Source organism: Magallana gigas, chromosome 9 (genome assembly GCF_963853765.1).
Source record: "Magallana gigas chromosome 9, xbMagGiga1.1, whole genome shotgun sequence".
Taxonomy (NCBI): Eukaryota; Metazoa; Mollusca; class Bivalvia; order Ostreida; family Ostreidae; genus Magallana; species Magallana gigas.
In genome coordinates, this window is record NC_088861.1 from 39,809,144 (window position 1) to 39,826,833 (window position 17,690).

General features: G+C 31.4%; 1 long non-coding RNA gene across 1 annotated transcript; it reads right to left on the minus strand.

Annotated features, from left to right (window-relative positions):
* Positions 1 to 5,942: 5,942 nt before the first annotated feature.
* On the minus strand, positions 5,943 to 8,260 carry LOC109618567 (uncharacterized). The gene is made up of 4 exons (XR_002199429.3): positions 7,987 to 8,260; positions 7,260 to 7,347; positions 6,894 to 7,067; positions 5,943 to 6,022 (listed from the first exon to the last, which is right to left on the minus strand). It is a non-coding gene; the product is annotated as an uncharacterized lncRNA (long non-coding RNA).
* Between the last annotated feature and the right edge of the window lie 9,430 nt (positions 8,261 to 17,690).

Consider the following 17,690-nt stretch of genomic DNA (forward strand, 5'->3'; position numbering starts at 1 on the left):
TTGAAATACTATATATTTGAGAAAACATTTTACAAGTATACTACGTATAGAATATAACTCTATAGATTATAGGCTTATATCTTTCTCTCAGTCTGAATCATCCAATCAATTATAACACTGTGCCGGGTAATTATGCCAGTGCCAAGGTGGCATTTTTGCACCCGTCTAAACTACATATATTGAAAAAATTCAAGTATGCCATATGATAGACCATTGCATAAAGAGTTTACAACCACCTTAAGTTTGTCGTTGTTGTAACTCACCTGTCAGGTGAGATATTTACCTTTCAAAACTAAATTCCTACAGATAAACAATAATTATTCCATTAGTAAATTTGAAATTTCCTATCAGAATACAAGAACTTCCTATATGAATTTCAATTCCGATAGAATTTTATAAAATCCTATAGGAAACATTACTTTCATATAGGAAAGATACTTGTACCTGTTTGAATCAATTTCCTACAGGAAATACCATTTTCCTATATAGGAAATATAATTCCTAAAGGAATTTAGAAAATCCTATAGGATTCAGTTGTCAATATTTTCTTAAGGTATACGTTTACTCAGAATGAAAAAAAAATCCACTGATGATAATGAAAAACCATCTATTGAGTGTTAAAGACCTATCATGGTAGTGCTATTTTTCACATTCAATAAAGTAGGTCAATGACCTACTTTCTGAGATAATGGCCATTGAATATGTTTTGAAATTTTAAGAAAAGTCCCTAAATATTTTACAGTATGATTAAAGTTTTCTTAATTGTGAAAATAATACAAATTGCTTAATTCTTTTAAAAAAGAAATACAGTTAATGAATGGCAGTGACTCTAAACAGACACAAAGCATTAAGTTTTCATTCACAATTTTTATGAATATTCCAGTCCGAATTTCCTCTATCAGTTTTCAAATTCCTACCCTTTTTTGATTCAATTTTACAAAAAACTGAATGATGATGATACTAAAACATTTATAGCATTAAACTAGGTATATTGACCTTAATCTGCAGGCATAAAAGTTAAATGAGGTCAATGATCAAAATTTTAAGATATGGTGTCTTTTATTGTTTTTAAGCATTTTTCAATATTTTTGTAGCGTGTGCCATTCGAATATCGAAACGAAAAAGTGAGATAAAATTAACAGAAAATATGCAAAACTATGTTGACTAACAGATAAAATCTTAACTTTGAACATTACAGTTCTACCAAAAATATTTCAGTGAAAAACAAAATCTGAAAATTTTAGTCCGAATTTCCTCTGTTTTGCTAAATGTCCAACTTTGTTTGAGCTTAATTCCATAATATAGTAAAAATATCGAATGGTTTGTCAATAATAATTCATTTCATGAATACTTTCAGTGTTTAGAACAATTTTTACTCATGACATTGAGGTTTGTACCAATCCGAATTTGAGAACTCAAACCCTGAGTAAACAACGTCCTTAAGGTAAATATCTCGCCTGTCAGGTGAAACACATTAAAAACAAAAGTGGACATATACTCTCTAGAAAATGGTCTATCATTTGGTATTTAGAGATGGAATTTTCCGAAACTGCATGTTAAGCGCGTGCATAAATGGCACCTTGGCAGTGGCATAATTATCCGGCACAGTGTTTTATACGTATATATAGAATGGTTAAAAGAATCGTAAGAACAGATTGATAAGGCATAAATATATTTTCATATAAGTGAAGGTTACCATCATGATGGAAACTACATGTCAGGGTCATCGCGCACCCCTTTGTAGTTGAGACAAAAGAACATGTTTTACGTATGAGACAATAAGACCATAATTATCGTTCGTTCCGAACAAGAAATTGGGGACAACAATTCTAGAGAAAAGCAACACAATAACAGAGAACAGATCTTTGAGTAGTTTATCATTGAGATACCTCTAAAGTTATACGGAGGGTAGCAGCTTGAAGGTTTTAATTAGATATGTCTAGAGAGTCGATGGGTTTATTATGGATCAATCAAGACAGTTTATACATTTTCTGTATTTCAATTTTTTATAAATGTAAGCGAGTTCAGGTCCCGGGCCATCAAGGTTAGACGAGTTCAGTTTGGATCCCAGTCCCACTTTTGGCTGCAAGGTCCAATTTTATTTCAATTTCTGTGCCCACTTTTAAATTATGGTTATACTAAGTATGTGTATAGTATTATGCATTGCAGTGGTTTACCCGGTCAATTAAGCCATATTTCAATGAAATATGATGTACATTTTTTGAACAAAACAAACGACATTAAAAGGGTATATTAGCGTTAATTCGCCTTACATTAAAATTCGCCCCTAACGTCGAGGCGGTGATGATTGTATTTTTAAAACGACTTCGACATCGTTTTTAATAGTCTAAATATGGGTATTGTTATAGCAAATAAGAAAATAACCTGTGTACATGTTGTCCATGTACTACATGCGTATTTCTGAACTTTGTTTTCTTTATAATCGATGCATAACATACGGGTTGAATAAACCCAAATATTCGCGGGATGAAACCAAACGGTTCCAAGTCCTAAACAATCTAATGATGCATTTTGGTTTGGTTTTTTTGTATGTTCATTAAGAAATCATTTTTATTTACTTTGAAATTTTCTAACTTTGAAAGGAGATCGATTCTCCTGGTGTAGATAGGCGACAATCTTTAACTTTCTAAGATAATTGGTTTGTATAGATAATTATTTGCTACTGTAATAACCCCAAAAAATCGGATTATCAAAAAAAGAGAAACACAATCATGTATACGTATAAAGTGCATGAAAAATGAGACTGAGATTAAAAATAGGCTTCTCAAACTTGTATCGCCCAGGACCTAGTTCTCTTAACTCTGACATCAAAGAAAAAAATATGGTTTAAAATTGATCGTCGTTTTAAATGCAGGGCATAGCATTTGCCTCATTTGCCTCCGTTGCGCTTCAGTCGTGTTTAAGTTCGGGAAGTCCGGGGAATCCAGTCTTTTAATGAGGCGTTAGTTCCGATCGAAATTATGACAAAGAGAATTCTAGATAGAGCATATAACTGTCCATAAAAATATGCTATTAAATAGTGTATTGACCTGAAAGATAAATAATGATCCCGCCATTGAAATAATCAAAACTCTATGAAGAAATCCTACTAAAATGCTTGAAGACAGGCGGTATCGCATGAACCATTAGCCTCTCTCTCTCTCTCTCTCTCTCTCTCTCTCTCTCTCTCTCTCTCTCTCTCTCTCGTGTTTTTTCAACAACACGTCAATGGATCGTTCTGAAAGCAGTTTTGAAAGTAAGGTGTTTTTTTTGTAATGCAGTTGCAATAATGTGAAACGACCAATCGACGAGAGTAAATCTGCATAATTTTTTATTTTCAGATTATTGGAACTGGCATGTGAACAATAATATATTTGATGCTTAACTATGTACTGTAGTAAAACGTTTTCACTTATGGAAGCTTTAATATTTGATAAAAGTATCAACGCAAACAGGAATTTATTTTATCTAAACATGAAAACCAGCCATAACGTTCAAAACCGATCAGAGTAAAATTTACCTAAAAGAGACACTCCATTAATAAGCAGTGTTGTGATTATTCTTGGAGTCCTCATGAAGCACATTCAGAATTCATTAGAGATTTGATCCCTAGAATAAAACTTCAGCTTAACTTACCACCTCTTAAAATTTAGTTCTTCAAGCAAATGAAAATCAATCTTTTTATTGTCCAACTCTAAATCCAAACTCAGAAAATGTTTCTTTCATTGAAAGAATAATTTCTATAGAAGTTTAAAATTTGACAGTATATCAGTTTTAAAGCATCTAGTAATTGGTCCAGCTTTCAATACGCTCAATCCTTTGATTCATAATACGAAGCGCTTTGTCGAAGCATCCGGTACCATTATACATGTAGCTTTGATAAAATGACATGAAGATTTAATGGACTATTCTCCTAACCATTAGAAACTCGTGCAAACATGTATCGTTTTCACAGTTTTATTATCAAGCGCTGTCTAAACGTTACCATACGAAATGAACTATACTCTGTCCCGAGTTTTTGCTTCCACCACTTTTTGCTTGATATTTCAATAATAGTAAATAATAATAGTAATAATAGTAATAATAGTAAAAAATAGTAAATACCTTTGTGCTCAAACTACGTTCATCCACTAATATGAGAAACGTCCAGAATATCTGTTCTGAAACGCCCCCTCTACCGCTTTAGGTTTCAATACACAACCAAAAATTGAAAGTCTACGGAGATTTTGCATCGCATCAGCCATTAATAAGCCCGGATGATAACGTTACAAATTGTGCGGTGTATTTCGAGTGTATTCCGAATGGAGAAAAGATGTAAACATTTCCCATTACAAATCTCTGTAAGAAAATTGTTGTTGTTCCTGTGAAATTTTATGAGCAAAAAGGAATAATTGTTCAATGAAGATATCTTGGATATATTCCCTTTCATCGATTTCAGTTGTATTTCTTTCACAAGTATGTGTATTTTTATTAAAACTGAAAAAGTGAAGGAAGCAATAACTTGGGACAGACTATAAATAAAGGGATTACAACATGTGACCCAACAGAAAAAAAACCTATTTAATTTGACAATAACAAGGTTCTTTTTTCATTACTGAACTAGTCATTAGAGGAACGTTTGGAAAGAAACATTTCCATTACAGTAATGCAAATTTTTTTCGCGATATAAACAATAAATTTTCGGAAAAAAAAATATTTAGCTATAAGGTTTTTTACACATGAAACTCATCGTGTGATTACAAGGAAAGTTCTTCAAAGAACGGGACCCTGTGTCAAACCCTGCACATCTTTGCTCCAAAGGATTTTCAGGGTATCCAGGTTCCCAACCCCTAGAACCATGTGCAGTTTGAGAGTGATTCCAGTAAAAGGTATCACCTGACCCAGAAACAGCCAATCCAATCCAAATTACAGGTGCTTCTCCAGCTGTTACTGATAAATAAATTTAACATTTAACAATTTATATTCATTCCAAGGATTTCTTTGACCGATTCAAAACTTCAGAATTTATACACAATTTGCTAAAAGTTACCATTTTCAGAAACCCAGGTCGCTTCACCCGGATTTTCCAGCTCAATCAGGTAGGCGTTCATTCGTGCGCATGCCATCTAAACCATTTAATATAAAATAAGAGAGAAAAAAATTAATGTTTTTAATTTGGACAATGAATCTTGTTCCCGTTGTTAAACGTTGTTCTTAAAAAGTGAATAACATGCCTGCTGTGCCAAATATTTGGACAGGAACTTTTAAAACATTATGAAAAATGAGAGGATGAGCTTTTTTTTCCAAGTGCTGCATAATAGGTGTACTTTTAGTAGGTGGTACCTCTAAAATATAGCGTATTACGTCATCATTGATTGTGTAAACTTTGTTTTTCACCTAAACTTGTAGCACATTATCTACACGTACACGTAAATAGCTTGTAGCTATAGGTGAATCTTGTATTAAATAAAAATGTGTTTTTATGATTAACAATTTAACAATAGACTGCATATTTTGTTAATAATCAAATTATGACTAACTAAATAGATGGTAATAAAAACAAATATGAAATCATGAACTTAGATGATCATAAGTTTCTAAATATGGAACGATATATTTTATTTTATTCTCTATAAAAAAAAAATGAAAGTGAAAAAATTAAAATCAGACAACAAAAAGAAACAGAAGAGAAGTTATACTGACAATCATTTCTAATTATTGTTTACATATTTTACTGATTGAATTCTCTTCAAGAGTAAATTGTCATTTAGCATGGGGCGAGTCTATCAAATTTGTGTAGTTGACAATGATGGGAAATTGTAGCTCTTAATACGCTTGCCCCAACGGCCACACCATAAAACATATTACAAGTTTGAATGGATGAATGAAGCCATGAATAATGTAAATACAATCAAAGAGAAAATATGTGAGCTAAACATCTGACAAGTGATGGAAACGTTTACCTTAGCATCTATCCATTCAAAATCCCGACGCACGTAGCAGTACTGGTGTGTTTCATAAACTTCCCACGAACTGGGACAACCTTGATTAAATTATACAGTTAAATGAAGACTGTAATAATTTTAAAACGTCACTAAACTGGTATTTTGTGGATGTACAGTATGATTTCTAAAATATCAGATCTTTTTTGCTAGTATACCAATTAAAGGAATGTTTAGATATACATCATCATATTAAAAAATCACGAAAAAGAAAATCGTTTTAATCTATTAATTTAAGGATTTATATCTTAAAAGAGAAACACAATGCTGCGTGTAATGTCTTACTGTAATCAAATATTAATCATTATTGCTCGAGCATATATCTTCTGTCGATTTACTTAAATATATGTAAGTATACACCAGAGCAGATCATTAGAAACATGTATAAGCGAACAATGCAGAATAGCGAGTGCTTAAGATTTTATTTGTAACCTTGATTTATAGAGAGTATAAGATATATATAACAAACATAATTATATTTCACTTGTGTTAAGGATTTTTTTCATGGAAATTATACTAATGAATTTTGACTCTTTATTTAGAATCATATTTTTATGTACAGTAGCTGGGTGTCAAAAAATCATCTATAATATTTGTCTTAAGGTTTAGTTATCATTTGTTTCGCTATAAACTATTATTTAGTCATGGAAAATTACATGCAATAAATATAAGTGTGCCTTTAAATCTGATTTGGGTTCTATGTCTTTAAAATATAGCTTTTCTTTTAAAGGAGATCAATAAACTCTTGAAAAAGCGAGGACCATACAACCCTCTCAAATGAAAGGTAAGGAAAGGTCAGTTATTAATAGAGCTGTCATTCAGTCACTTTACCATTTAGTTTCAATTCAGCATCAGTTGCATGAATAAGAAAGTCTGAACTTATATCTTATAGTTGGCGGGTATAATTCATACCTTGTGTGCATTTATAATTAGGAATTTCCCACTTTTTGCCTGGAACACACCAAGTTGTATTTTTATCTCCAACGTCAAAAAATCCAGAATTGCATTTGTATGTTACAGAAGGTGGGTTATACTTTCGAACTGCGATGAAACCATTCTCAATTTCTGGTTCATTGCTACCACAAACTGCAACAAAATTAATTTAAAGTAAAAGTTCTGAAAATGCATCAGTTGTTGACATGAATCAGGATATACATTGGTAACAAATAACCGTGCGTTTAGGAAAACAACACTAACTGAATTAGAAACAAGATACCGAAATCAAACAATCGTTCTGGTAATTTGGTAAGCAACACGAAAAGCAATATGAAACCTCACCCATAGGAATGCACACCGATATGTTGAAGGAGGTTTTCACACACTTGGAATAATGATGGCAAGAAACAGAGCCGCACACCTTTTTAGACTACAAAAGAAGTGATTCCAATCGTGCATGTGAATACACAGCCAATATTTTAACAAATTTTTGAATTAAAAAAACAAAACAAATAAAGTACAAGCAAGAAGCGTTTATTTCTGGTTATACGTTTTAAAAGTTCAATTATATATGTTCTTCAAAGTACAGAACCGACATGTTGTATTGCAAAAAAAACGTTTTTTTGTTGTTGTTGGTTTTGTTGTTTTTGGTTTTGTTGTTGTTGATAACATCAACAAAAGCATTCTAAATTTTATAAGAGGGTTTAACAGATACAGTTTAACCTGACCTTTTTCTTCGATTTTAAGTCACGCGTTTGTTTGCATCAAATATGTAACAATCTTATAAAAGAAAATTCATATCAGTTTATTCTATCTTATTTATTTTTTTAAGTATTATATTAATTTTTTTAAATTTTAAAGTCTATTTCTTAGAAATAGAAATCGTCCAGATACATCAAAGTGAAAACCCCTTCTTTAAAAAACCAAAACATTAAATACTCTATCTTCATATTAAACAGGCTTTCATCATTTGGAATTGAATTTAGTTTTCATGTTAAGTATGGTACCATTCACACATATTTCTATTAGAAATAATTTCGCCAAAAATAAAATGCTACCAAAATTTTACCTGGTCAGCCATTTCGTTGTACACAAAATCTTCATCCGTTATCAAAGAACCAGACTTGTTTTCTTTCACGTTGTTCAATTCGCACACAAGAAGTTTGCGGTTATAATTTACAGATAGACACATAGCGTAGGCATCACATTCCGAGCAACACATCTGCATTCCTAGATTATCAATTACCATAAAAGGAGTGCTTGGTAACTTCTTTCCAAATCTGAAGTTATCAACTGTTATTGACCGATAAAAACAAATTGTTAAAACTATGAAAGAGGACACTTTTTGAAGCATATTTTGTACCGTGTTCATGAATTTCTTTTTTAAACCCAATGCCTAGCTTATTTGTAAACGCATCGTGAGTGCAGCGATTATATATAATGTTCAAAGAGATTTTGACACATGCTCGAACACTACACTAAATTATTCATGTTTTCATCTTAACTTGATTAGTGTGAGGTAACTGGATTTTATAATGTATGCAAATTTACACATTTTGAATCGTTGATAACTTCGACATAAAAAAATACAACAATAAATTTTATGAAGATTTAATAAGCTAACAAAAGAAGCTTTATTAACAAGTACATTAAAGTATGTGATAATGTTAAAATTACCAAAACCTCTACTTACAAAACACAATATATCATTATTCCTAAACATAGTGGAGTGGATTGCCATGCAAGCTAGCAAGAAGGTTTCAATTTAAATGTTTCTAATTCCTAGGCCTCTTAAGGTTTTCCATCCATATCTAAGACAAATTTAACAATTTTTTTCATGAGGTGCATTAAATTTGCATTAACTTTTATTTTAAAAAGTTGTCCGCCCTTTAGGAAAATTAAAAAAAAAATCATTTTCTGAAAATATGTATGGTAAATTATGAATTATTTTAGCATTTTCGTAGAAAGGTAGAGCTTTTGCAACTTTTTACAAAGAGAAATGTGAGGAAATTACTTGTAATAAAAAAAAATTAAAAATTCTTTTTTACCATAGACTTCAATGATAATTTCATCAGATGGTAAATTTCGAAGGTGAATCTATATTGATACATAAAACCCTTAAAATCACACTAAAATTTTGATGATCAAACATTGGGATATTCAGAACCATTCATCTCAATTCAGTAGGGAACGGATCTTAATAATGTTGCTCTTAAAACTTAAATGTTTCCTGCTTAATGAGAGTATTAGGGTACAAAAATGACAAAAAACACTGAGGCCTCTGTAGTAATGTAAGATCGTAGCCAGTCGTGCTCAATCTCGTTTTGAAATCAATTTAATATCTGGCGACGAACATCAGGAGTTTCTTTTTGATTAAAACTTACTAACATGCCATTACAGCTGCTGCTGCAAAAATCACAATCTTTTCATGATGAGTTTCTATATGAAATTTTGAGGGGAAAAAGCGAATAGCTTCGTGACAAACATTCAGTGTTCCGTACGAATCGTAAAGATGTTCGTTTCACACGGAACGCTGAATGGTTTACACGAAACTATTCTCATACGACAGTCGCAAGCTTCTTTTGTGTAGCAATACTTTTCGTGTTTGTACCTTCCATCGAACATTTTAAGAGTTACTATTATGATGTCAAGTGTTGTACCAATAAAAACTTGTTAATTGTTATAAACGTCAGGATTGTTTATTATTTACCGACGCGAAGCGGAGGTTGACAATGGTTTTCGAGGGGTGTCAATTTCAACTGTTATCTTCCCAAACAGGCACTATTAATTAACACCTACTTGGTCATTTAAATGGATCCAGGCGTGAGACGCGTGACCCGTGTCACGGGTTGTTTATTCAGGCGACACTTGTCCTCAAAGTGAAAATTGTTTGATGATTGGCCATATCGATACCTTATCTATAATTTACACGAACCGGTATGCGATAATTTGGAGACGCAGTGAAAATGAGAAATTAATTGAGACGAAAAGTTAATTTTGAACCGTCGTTAAAATTTTAGAATTATAAAACTATAGAAATTATGCTTATCAGCATCATTGGCATTATAATGATTATTGCTGAACATGATATGATTGATACAACTGGTGAAGGACCCTTACAATGGGAGCAATGGGTGATCATGTTGATACTCATTTATTTAATTTACGACATGTCGTCTCGCAGTCGGGTAGTACTGAGCAATCTGATCATAATATGATGCATAAAACAAATAATTGCAGTGTATCATGAATTTATTCAATATTTGTTTCTGTTTAGTTTTAAAAATATGCAGGTCTGTATATGTAATCTATCTGAAAACAAAACGTTGTTTAAGCATGTGCGTAAGGTTAGCACTAAATAAATGGCTTAATCATAACATCCGGTAAGACTAAATGTAAAAAACCCGTCGGTCAACCCGGAAAATTCGAACTCTTGAAAACTCGAACTCTTGATACCTCGAAGTTTTTTCTCGGTCCCGTGAATTCAAGCTTTCGAGAGTTACCTGTACATTAAATTAAAAAAAGTGTAGTTAGAAAGGTAAAGCACACCTGTTAAGGCATTCGAGAGGTAAACTTTACTATTTCGGAATACATTTATTAAAATTACTATGTAAAAAATGATTTCTGTCTAATTCGTTCCTCATACGAAAAATAAAAGCACATACACCTTAAGAGGACAAGGTTTAATCAAGATAAGCAGTATACGAACATTGTTTTTTGCATTACTTATTTATTTTTTTTATTTTAAAAAAGTATGTTGTAGTATCTTAACTGTTTGTTGTGGAAAAATAAAGATGCATTTTGCTAAAAACCATAGGCCCCATTTACCTATATTTAATACGGTTTCCCAAATTTGGCTTTCTTAAATGTAAATCTAATTTCAGATGGATGCCATTGGGAACAAATATAGGTCGGAAACGGAGACAAACCAAAAGAAAATTGAAATATCATTTTCTCTACCAAATAAAGTTGGTCAGCTTGCCAAAGCACTTGAAATAATAAAGGTATTTTATTTTGTCTATAAACTAATTACAACACGTTGTTATTATAAAAGTTTCCCGTTTCACATGATCCCTTGTATAATACTAAATAAACTATTATTTCTTTGAGGTCAATGATCAACAATTTGAGACATGGTGTCATAATGGTTTTGAAGCATTTTTCACACATTTTTTTTCCATTGATTGCATTACGACTATCTTAATGAATGCGTGAGAGAAAACCAACAGAAAATATTCAAAATTATAATGATTAAGGAATAAAATCTTAACTTTTATTATTATAATACTGCGAAAAATGTTTTGGCAGAAATTAAACTCTAAAAAACAAAAAAAAAACCAAAATAATCCGAAATTTCCTCTGTTTTGCTACAAAGCCATTTTGTTTGTGCCTAACATCATGATATAGAAAATAATAGTATCGTTTTACCCTATGTTTTCCCGGAGAACTCACAGATAATAAATTTAATTTCTTGGAGATTTTAATTATAATAGAAGATGTAGACATTTCTTTTTTTTCTTATTTCAATTGTATTCAGACAGACAGACAGACATAAAACCACTTTTTCACAGACTCTCACACACAGCAAGTTGGTACAATGTATTGGTATATACCTACATATGTAGATACACACAGTACAAATATTCTAACAAAAAGAAGAAGATTAGCAGCTACATCATCATTGTGTTAATTAAATATTCATACAGGAAAGAGAAAGATTCAGCAGTAAATAGTTTCATTTCAATATTGTAGTAAGTTTGTAAGTAGGACATTAACATTTTAAAACATTACTTTTTGTCTTTTCGCGACCTTTGTTGTCTTAGAGAAGATGCAAAAAGTTATTTATATCTAAAATTTTATGAATTATTCTGTAATTTAACCATACCAGTTCTGTATCTTTAGTGATTAACTTAGAGTTGCGATATATTCGGAAGTACTTGCACATCTTTTAACATAGTCACCCACTTTATATGTAATGCCAAATCCTTGTAGACTTTAGATATTCAACCGACTATTGAACCCTGACTAGCTAAAGGGGTGCTCTAAACGTGAAAACACGTTTTAAGAATACCAAACGTTCATAAAGAGAGTTTAAACTGCATTGTTTCTAAATAGCATAGACCAAACCAACGAGTAAAGCTTGCAATAGAAAACATATTCACAAAAAGGTATTAGACCTCAGACATTCAGTGTGTATTTAATAATGGGTTTGTTATTTACTTACACTTCTAGAGATTTAGTTGTCATCATGGGTCATGGGCTTGTAAACCACTTTGTCACCCCCCCCCCCCCCCCCCCACACCCAATATACTTTCCTTCAATGCTTAGATTCCACAAAAGCTGAACACACGTCATATACTACGCAATATATACGTCATAAACTCAAACCAGAGTACACACCCAACCCGTGAGTTAAAAGAAATCGTACAATTCAAACAAGTTAATAATCTTTATGTAACTAACAACTCAACAATCGGTCACCCATTGGTCAGCAACCTAGATCTTAAAATATGTGTCTATCAATCAACAAATGATCGAAAGTCCAAATATGCATATGTTATTTCACATTGTTTGATAAAGGATAAAGCATTTAATGGCTGTTGGATCTGATTTTAATTAACACTGTACTGTTGAAAATACCAGTGCTTACATTGTCCACACCTTCACGTGAATTCCCAGGAAGAACGCTAAGGCTTATAATCTAACCCAAATGACAGAGGTTTTTGTGTGCTGTGCACTTTACGGTACTTTCAAATGTTTCCTAGATGGTACTTATACGACTGAATGATTCTCAAAACTGTCCATTATTGAATTTGGCTAATTTTCAAGGTTTAAGGGTATATTATCCTATCAAAAAATGTCTGTTTTTGTGCAAGATAGATAATGATTGGACTAATGGAAGCTATAACACAAGCTAAACTTCAATCTTATTAAACACATACAAAAAGTCAAAGTTTCATATTGATCAAAATCAAATCTATCTTAAAGAGACATTCCATTAGTAAGCAGTGTTGTGATTATTGTACTTCTTGAAGTACATTTTACACATCTCTTAGTGATTTGATCACTGACTTCAATTAAACGAAACATCAATCTTTTTATTCTCCAAATCTAAATCAAACCAAACCAAACGTCATTAAAACAGCAATAACTATTTAAGTTTAAAAATTTCACAATTCGTCAGTTTTCAAAAATGTGACATACAAGCATTTAGTAAATGGCTCTGCTTTCAGTTATCTAAATCTTTTGATTCATAATAGTTAGGGCTTTGTCATAGCATACAGGTACGTTTTATTTTTGGTACTAGACATTAAAGCTAGCCAATACGCTTACCACTTAAAAATGGACACTGGTGTAAAAATCTTCTATTTTCACGGTTGTTATCCAGCTTTGAATTAGCAAACAACAGTTTAACTGATTTTAAATACAGTTGTAGTTTGAAACCTATGTAACAGTCAACTGATTTTATATCATCTTTTTGTGACAATAATATAAAAAAAAAAGATATTCACTGTATAAATTAAAGTGTAATATTGTTAAGCTCAACCATTATCCAGTATCTAGAAACACACTTTTTTGATTCATATTTTGTCATGTATATGTTAACATAGAACACACTATTTACTTTGGAAAACTAGAAAGCGTGAAAGCAAAAAATTAACGATAATTAGATTTTTTTTAAAATTACAGTTGAGTTTTGGTAAAATTAATCAAATTTTATTTATAACAGACAAACATAAGAGACGATAGCAAAAATGCTCATGGATTCGACAAATGTTCTTCTTTCAATCTGATTACATCGAACCGCTCCACTCCTAGTTTTACCATATTATACAATATTATACAATTAGGTACTTCTGCACTTTGAAGCAATGTGGGTTTTTGTAGGTTTTCTTTTGATTTTTCATTGCATTGGTCTTGTGTGTTGCAGTTTTTCAACACTTTAAAGACTCTCACATATTTAGCATTCGAACATTTACTATAAGAAATGAATCACATAATTGCACCTCGAGATTAAAATATATGACTATTTGAATTGGCAATAACGCGATCATGTATTCATTATTAAACAAATAATTAGAAGAACGTTTGTAAAGATATATTTCCATTACTGTGATTTTGATTTATTTCTATGTATATAAAAGAAATAAGATGATATTGTTTAATCATAAGGCTTTTTTACAGTTGAAATTTATCGAAAAATTGAAGGATACTTCTTCAATCTTACGGGCCCTGTGTCAAACCCTGCACATCTTCGCTACAAAGAATTTACACGATATCCAGGTTCAGCTTGAAGACTATGTGCAGTTTGAGAGTGATTCCACTAAAACGTTCAATCTGATCCAGCAACGAGTGCTTCTCTTGCTGTCACTGATAATTATAAATGAATTGAACATTTAAACTTATGTATATTCTTTGACCTTTTCTAAAATTTTAAATTTATTCAAAATTTGCTGAAAGATACCATATTCAGAAACTTAGGTCGTTTCACTCTGATATTCCAGTCCAATTAGGTACTAGGCGTTTATCCGTTCGAATGACATCTAGACCATTTATAGAAAAAAAGGGGGAAAATCTTTTATGTTTCTAATCTGGAAAATGAATCTTTTTCCCGTCATTAAGGTTCCTCGACACATCAAAATTTTATTTAATGGATCAATAAATAAAAAAAAAAATTAATATTACTTAACAAAAATACATTTCAATTTCTAATATTTTTTTGTACGTTTTTTTAGTGAAATAAAAAAAAATTCTTGACGAGAAACAGGGTATTTTTGAGCTTAACATTTGGTTTTGAGTGATGTGTAATATAATATTGAATCAGTAAATTTCAAAGATTGTCTTCTCAAGTATTTGATTTTTTTTTTGTTTGGAAATATTTCTAAAAATAAAAAAATTCCAACTTTATATAATTTTGTTCGGGATCAGTTTAATATAATAGGGATCGATTCGATTTCAATATTTTCAAATTGTTCTTTATTGTTACTTTTTCCTTTCATTTTTTGTTGAAGAATTGTTGAAAAACAATTGGTTTTTTTTTTTGGTGAGTGACAGTTTATTTGTAGTTCTTATAAGAGGTTAAAAATATATCTTCAGTTCTTGTTTTTCAGATGATAAATATTTTGAAGAATACTATAACGTTTAGTTGGCTGTCTTTTACATGCATTTAAAGATAAGTATATTGTATATTATTCGATGCCAAATTTTTAGGTATGAACTGGTCTATTCGCAGCTTAAACGACGTTTCTGATTTCTTTTAAAAGAATCTCATAAAATAATCGGAGACAGTTATCGGTGTCCTTTTTGTGTAATCATTTCTCAAAACCTATTCGTTATCAATCAATCAAATAATGCATCGACAAGTCGAGCAACCTTAACTGTTTTTCTAAAAAAAAAAAGATGAATTACATGCTTGTTGTGCCAAGTATTTTGGACAGGGGTTGCTGTAACATTATTATAAAAATGACGTTGAGATTTTTTAATGGTGCAGGAACGTGTACTTTTAATATGCGATTCCCCTAAAAGAGAGCATACATGTATATCATCATATGTCGTGTTCATTTCATTCCTGCATGTACGACGAAACTTATAGTGTCTACATGCATACTGAGTTTACATTTATAACTTGTAGTTATGCTGAATCTTGTATCAAAAGAGCATTTGTTTATATGATCAATAATGGTCTACATATTTTGTTAATAGTTAAGTTACGTGTATGACTGACTAAAGAGATAGTATAAAAACAAATATGAAATCATAAACATATAATGATCATAAACTTTTGATATAATGAACGATGCATTGTATGCTATTTTCTTTATAAGTAATTAAAAAGAAAGAAAGTGAAAAAAATTGAAAGTTAAATAACAAAAACAAAATAAAGAGAATAATATGTTTAACGGTGCGACCGTTGGGGCGAGCGCAGCATGTGATCAAATAATGAATTATGATAAATCAATAAAAATAAAAGTATCAACGTAACGTAAATGAATTTGAATGCAAAAAAAAAATATAAACATGCCTATTTTTTCTATTAAATTTTCATTATTCATATTTTATAAGATTGTTTATTTATTTAAATAGAATTTATCTCAGATACAATGTTGTTGAATAATAAAGATTTTAACATAATGTTTATTGCAGTTTATTTCCTCTTTTCTTGCAGCAGACATTTTTCTTAAACTTACATATTAAAAATTGACTTATCATAGAGTTCCCCCCCCCCCCCCGTTTAAAAAAAAATATAATTTACGTAAAAAAAAAAAAATTGCTGATCATATGAGAAAAACGGTTTTGGACACACCCCCCCCTCCCCCACCGGGAGGATGTAATAAATATGAAAATAAAGATACCATTGAGCAGTTAAAGAGCTAAATGCATACTACGCACTCACCATTCCTCACCCGGATTAGAATTTCCCTGATTTTGAGAATTTCTTTTTCATTTTGCTTGTAAATATTTTTTGAGTGATGCTGCCGCGCCCCCTTTTAAAAAGCGTTCCTGGAAATTACTGTAAATATAGTGAATAAAATAAATGTGAGCATTCATCCAAATGAGAGCAAGTTCCAACTGTTTCCTATTAAAAAAAAAAGATGTCCCCATTCGTTAGCTTTGCAAGATTTTGAGAAGTTTTTGGTATTTATATTTCAGCAGATTCACAATAACTACTTCCAGTGGTTTCCCCTTATTGTGAAGTCAAAGTTCACGTCGGTCAAGTGTCGTCTGTCTCTTTGAAAAAACACTGAAAAAAAAACTAAGTGAAATATACTGTTTTGTTTACTTAAAAAGCATGATATTCTTGAAATAACACAATTTATCTGTTTCTCAAAAGTTTTACTTTGATTCTCGCGAGAAGGAATCAAGTCTAGTGAGATCGTCCGATAAATTGCATTGTGGGTCGAAATTTACTGACGCCGTAAAATACTGTGGGATCAATGTGCAAGAAATCCATTGTGACGTCACTCGAAGGAACGACAACTCTGTTAGTCTTATGTAATGGTTTTATTTACAATGCATGATGGACATAGTCTTTTATCTTGTTCTCGTGAGAGTGTGAAATGGGAAACCATATTTACAGGGAATTTATGGGACGATTAAAACAAGGCATTACTGGTCCGATTTACTGACGCCAAAAAAATCCGTTGAATGAATGTGCAACTAGTCCGAATTTTCTATTCACACTTGCCTTGCCGGTAGAGCTCGCTTCGCGGCGGCGCTGCGCGCCGGCGAGCTGCGCTCGCTGATACTAACAAGGAATTTTGATTACCGTTTACAGATTTTACTAACTAAATTTGAAATACAAGTATCATGCAATTCAAGGAAGTTTTAAACTAACACATTTACGAAGCTGATACATTTTGCATGCACGGTATAATTTTTAAAAAAACAGATCAATTTCACAGATTACAAGTCTAACAAAAGTTAAAACATGCATGTAAAAAACATGAAAAAGAAACATCGTTTAACATGAACGCAATCAAGCTAAGGATTCATATTTGAATAGAGTAAACCAATGCTGCGTGTAATGTTCCCCTGTAGTGAACTATTATTTTTGAAGCTCTATCATATGTCGTCTTACTTAAATACATGCAAGTATACACCAAAGGAGAACTTGTATACAAATAAACGGCAGAAAAATTAGTTACAAAAAATATTGATAGGTAATTATTAAAGTTAAGATTTCATTCAAACCCTTGATTAGAGAATATCAAATGTGTCTTATAAACATACACTTTACTTGTGTTAATGAGTTCTTTTCTCGCAAATAATAGT